A 6,264-nucleotide genomic window follows, 5' to 3' on the forward strand; every position below is an offset into this window, starting at 1 on the left:
TGCTGTTCGTTCCTCCTCAGTTATACTCTGGGACAATGCCGACGTAGCACCAGTGCGCAAGGAAACCGGGGTTTAAGTCTGCCTTCACCGCTCCACTTCCGGTTGGTGCGACTACGTTTTCATTCCCACTAACAATATTTCTACACGGAACACTAACACCACTTCTCCCAGAGAACATGGATCGTTTTGGTTATAAGCCCACTTGTTTCTTTGATGAAAGAGTAAGTTCAAATGTGAATATCTTTCTGTGGTTTTGTCTGCTCCGCGGAAGCTATTGTTAAATTAGTTTCGGTTAGTGTCCAGTACGGAAGGATCGACGGACACGTGAATCCCACCCACTACATTTGATTGGGTAAAGCGCGGCCTGCTTCCTGATCTGAAGGCACGCCCACTCCCACACAGTGTGTACACGTTCTGACGAACCTTCAGGACAGATTCCAACGCAGTGCAGAATCTGTTCTTGAGATATTAATGAAAATGAGACCAAATAAGCAACACTTCAGAAACAAGCCCAAACTAAAGCAACCCGCAACTATGAAAATGTACAAGCGACTTTACTCGCTTATAATAGGCAGACCTGGCAACACTGGCAGGCTCTTGCAGACCAGCACTGCCAGTTCTAACGAATGCACACAACAATGTGCCGTCGGCCAACAGTTTGTGCTGAACTAAATGCCAACTATTACCAACAGACTGCCAGTCTGTTGTAGTCTGAATATGGTCTGCTTGGTGGAGAGTCAATAAGCAGACCTTGGTCGCTTGCTGAAGTGAAGAATATCTTTAGTAAATTAATCTCTCTACAACCTTTGAGATGGAACAGAGGATGGGGGTGGTTGAGAGGGCTGTGTCTCTAAGGAATCTGGTGGGGATGTTGTCATGGCCAGTGGCCTTGGTTTGCTGAAGGGCAATGAATTATTTTAGTACATCTTCAGATTCTACAGGTTTAAATGAGAACGCGAAGAGTCGCGAACCCCTAGATTTTCATAGTGAGCTTGGATATGATCTGTACTACTGAGACCGACTGCTTTTTTTTGTAAATAGTGGTATTTTTTCTCTGTATTTCTATGTTGATATTTGAACGGTTTGGTTGCTACTATATATGTCTATGAAATGAATACCAAGGACCCCAACGGAAACAAGTCCGCAAGGACTTTTTTTGTCGGACCTTTTAGATAAAAGTATTATAAATGTAACTGTGTTGTTTTACATTCTTTTTTTTTATAAAAATTTCAATCAATCAATCAAGCAATGGTAGTGAAAATCAGTTTATCAGTAATGAGCGAGCCACTTGAAATAATAAAGATGTTTGTAGTTCTAAATGTTTATTCCTAACTCTAACCTTCTAAACCTAATGTCTATTCCTAATCTTAACCCCTAGACCTAACCTCTAAATGCCTAATACTAAACACTAAACCTAACCTTATAAATGTCTAATCCTAATCCCAACCCTTAAACCTACATCTAAATGTCTAATCGTAACCCTAACCTCTAAAACGAACCTCTATGTGCTTAATGCAAATCTAACCCCAACTTGAATCTTTTAATTGTAAACCCAACTGAAACATAACATGTATGTCAGCGCCCATACCCAGGGTGGGGTTGGCGAAAGGGCCTACTCTGTGTGGAGTTTGCATGTTCCCCCCGTGTCTCCTAGGGTAGTTAATACCCTCACAAAAACATGTAGTAATCCTGGTCGCTATACCGCCTCCCCCATGACAGCCGGGGCGCCTGATGGAGGGGAAGGGAACTGGTTGGAATAACGTGTTCCTTCCACGCGCTAAGCCCACCCAGGGAAACTCCCCCCATGTCAGGTGACAAGAAGGTCAGTTGGCTCTCATGCACTGAAGGAAGCATGAGCTCGGCCCTGGCCTCCCTGGCTGTGGGGGACTGGTGTAGCGCTGGTGTAGGGCTGGTGTAGCGCCCAGGATCACTTAGGAAATTGACACCGGGTGAAAAAAATGGGTTACAAAAATCGCGGGATAAAAATTATTTAAAAAAAAGAAACAAAACATGTATGACGTCATAGAGTGGCCTCCAGGTACTATATTAATGGGCAATGCGCAGAGTCTCCTCTTAACTACAGTTCTGCTTCCGAAGTAACTAGCTCTTTAATTCGGTAACTGCAATATTAGTTTAATCAATTAATAAGTGTTTAAGCTTCAGAGAATAATGGATGTCGTCCCGGTTTACGCTGCTGCTTCCCCAGCGAAAGCAGAAGCAAGGAGGAGGAGGAGGAGAACAGTGAAGGCGGCGGGTCCCAAGAGAAGGAGGAGGAGGACCACCGCCAAGAGACGCGCTGCGTCCGCGAGGCCCAGGAGAAGGAGGAGACGCGCAGCTGCAGCCACAACCACCAGGAGACGCAGAAGGTCCACCAGGCGTCGCAGGAGGCCCGCGCCAAAGACGCAGGTGAGGAGAAGGAGAAGAAGGCGTGCCGTATCGGTTGAGTAAGCATCCATATTAGCCACTTGAACCCCTGTTACGGCCAAAGAACAGTTACAACTGTTCTTTGGCCACTTTTTCCATTTACACCAAATCCCATCTACAAGCCTGAACTTGTAGCATAGATCAAATATGTTTGGCTAATGTTCCCCCCAGAATATGGACGCTGGGTTCCAAGTGGTTAGGGCTGCAACTATGGATTGTTTTCTTTTGATTATTCCCTTGATTATTCCCTTGATTAATTATTATACATTTTTTGTATATGACTGGATTTGATAAACAGATAGTCCTTAAGCATTTTTGTTTCTCCATTTCACATGAAAGCAGATAATCATAGCAAACCTTTAATTAGATTAGAACGAAGCGATTAACCAAGCATTATTTTTATACTTTGTTGCATAGCGGCGGCGTGCAGAAATAGTGAAAATGACCGATCTAGAAGCTCACAACTTGTGAGCTTGCGGTGAGCTTGTAGATCAGCTGTTTGCACTATTTTTTATTTTAACCTCTTTAGTTTTTAACACTCTTCACTTATAATTGCGACGTGTTGTGAGGTTGTATATTTTCACCCTTTTTTTTTAAAGTTTTTTTTTTTAAACTTTTCACCTAGACTGACATGCCCAAAATAGGGATTGATTGTTAATTATTTTATTACATTAAGGTTCTCAAACTTTTTTATTCCACAAAGCATTTTATGAGATTTTTTTTGCCAACCCCACACTTTATTTATAAAGAATAAAGAATATCTTAAAATAAAAGCATACATTTCCCTCTATAATCCCATTAGTAATCGCTTCGTTTTCAGTGGTTTTAAGCTTTTGTGTGTCGGAACCTCCGAGCCCAGTCCACATTGCCGCTGATTGTTTTCATATGGCAGGTGAGCATGCCCCCCCCCCCCCCCCCCCCTGCACGTGTAGGCTACAACAGATACAATTTACACAGCCCCCTCAGGGCCAATTTACCAGTGTTAATTTAACTCTGAGAGTTGGTGGTGGGAAAAGTACTACTCACATTTTTTACTTAAGTAAAAGTATCAATACTGCAATGTAGAAATACTCTGTTACAAGTACAACTCCGGAATTCCAAATGTTCTTGAGTCAAAGTACAAAAGTATTGGCATCAAAATGTACTTAAAGTACCAAAAGTAAAAGTACTCATTTCAAGTTTTCAAATGTATAAAATCTTTTGAAAATAGCAGATCTACAAGCTATTTTCAAATGGCCGAAATGTATAGGGCTGAAGTGGTTGTATGTTTTGTAATAATAATCAAGATCTACAAAGTAACTAGTAACTAAAGTTTTCAAATAATTGTAGTGGAGTAAAAGCACAATATTGCCTCTGAGATGTAGTGGAGTAGAAGTAGAAGTATTGGAAATTGGAAATACTCAAGTAAAGTATAAATACCTCAAAATTGTACTTAAATACAGTACTTAAGTAAATTGACTTAGTTACTTTCCACCACTGATAATGTGGTACTGTATAGGAAACCACAATGCAACATGTAGGACATATTAACAATTGGGCCTGTTCAAAACAGAGCAGTCACACAACAGAGTCAAGATGACCCGTGATAGGACCCCAGATGTACTTGAATGTTGCTAGACTGTGTTTGTTGCAACACAGCCTCTCCAGATGTATCCGCGATACAAACTCATTAAGCCATCTACAAGGAACGATGGAAGTCTTCGACTCTGTTAAAATAATTCTCTTTGCTACCAAGTGTACCAAGCATAAGAGGCTGTTGGACAGAGTACGGCAGAGCGAGAGAAGCTTCGGAGCAACCAAACAAGGCAGTTATTAGTGCATCAGGTTCGATATGAAAACGGTATACTCTGCTATACTAAGCAAAAATAAATTGCCAGAATAAAACAATCCTTAGGCAGGACAGAAAGTGTGATCCAACATGCCCTTGGAGATGTGGCATCTCTGTCAACCAGGAATAGACTGGGTGACGACCACGAGTGTGGTGACATCTGGAGAGACAGAGGACGGCCGGAGAGACAGCAAAATGGTAAATGGTGCATTTATATAGCGCTTTTATCCAAAGCGCTTTCCATAGATTGTGCATTACATTCACCCATTCACACACACATTCATACCCCGATGGCAGAGAAAACCATGCAAGGCACCAACCTGCTCATCGGGAGCAATTAGGGGTTCAGCGTCTTGCTCAAGGACACTTCGACACTAACTCTCGGGGAGGGCCCCAGCCCGGGATCGAACTGGGAACCTTGCGGTGTCCAGTTCACTCCACCCTGAGCCACTGCCGCCCACTGCCGCCCCATCCCTGAGCCACTGCCGACAGCAACCCGGGGTGGAGAAGGTTGGCAGCCCAAACCACTTATTCTGTGAGGAAAACCAAAAGATACAGGTACAGGGAGGGTTTAATCCATCAAGGCAGACACAACACACAGAAAATCCACTTCTGGTCAGACAACGTGCCTAGAGCCTCCTAGTGTTGACACCAGCTGCAACATCTCAACTAACCTGGCCTGGCATCGGCCAAACTGATGGCGTGGATACAGGCTGTAGCAGCAGGCTGTAGCAGGCTGTAGCTGTAGCATGCGTGGATCTGCGTAGTCGGTCTGGCCAGTGCCAGGCTAACCCTAACCCCTAATTAGCACCGTCTCTAACTACCCCCAAGAGACAGTGGGGGCAGTAGCATGCCACTTGGACACAGGCCGGGGTCTGATCAGCCTAGGTCGGGTCGCCTGGAGGAGGGTGTCCGTTGCAAGACCTGAAACACCCATTGACTCCAGGTAACAACACTGATGTGTTGTGTCAAAATGCGTGCATCAGTTGATGTTTTATTAACAGTGCATAACTTTGAACTGGACAAGCTGCAATCTGGCATTGACTGAGCCCGAGTGAATCCTCTTCAAACCCTCGCTCCAGATCTCATCAGACAGTTCCACACCAACATCAGCCTGACAGCCTCCCATGGCGACTTGATATGGTTTGTTGACAAAAACAATGAGATAAATTTGGATATTAGGTGTTTAGAAATGATTTTGAACAAAATGAAAAAAGTGGGCTTGTGGAAGAGAACATGCTTCTTTCAGCTCAGTAAATGATTTAAATGGTTATTTATATATAGATCTGAAAAGGTTATCAGACCCTTTTCTTTTCAACATGTAAAAGCTTTATCTGCCTGAGTGGAATACAATTATGATTGAAACAAATAGGAGAGTGTACGGACAGTTCAGGAACTGAGAGCACTCTTTTTACCTGTTTCAAAATTGTGATTGAATTTACCAGAATAAAGTTGTCTCCCAATAGGTGCGCTGGATATTCCTTAGAGGAGAACAGGAGAGCTGAAAAAGAGCTATTCTCAGTGAGTTTGTCAGTAATGAGCGAGGTACTTATAATGAAATAATGCAGATGTTTGTAGTTCTAAATGTCTATTTCTAACTCTAACCTTCTAAACCTAATCTCTAAATGTCTAATCCTAATGCTATCCCCGAAAATTAACCTCTAAATGTCTATTCCTAATCTTAACCCCTAAACCTAACCTCTCCTAACCACTAAACCTTCTAAATGTCTAATCCTAATCCCAACCCTTAAACCTAACATCTAAATGTCTAATCATAACCTTAACCTCTAAAACGAACCTCTATGTGCTTAATCCAAGTCTAACCCCAACTTGAATATTTTAATTGTAAACCCACCTCAAACATAACATGTATGACGTCATAGAGTGGCCCCCAGGTACTATATTAATGGGCAATGCGCCGATTCTGCTCATAACCACAGTTCTGCTTTAGAAGTAACTCGTTTTTAAAGTTTAATTAGGTAACTGCAACATTAATTAATTCAATTTAAATT

This window comes from Gymnoscopelus microlampas (assembly GCF_963454915.1).
Source record: "Gymnoscopelus microlampas genome assembly, chromosome: 5".
NCBI lineage: Eukaryota > Metazoa > Chordata > Actinopteri > Myctophiformes > Myctophidae > Gymnoscopelus > Gymnoscopelus microlampas.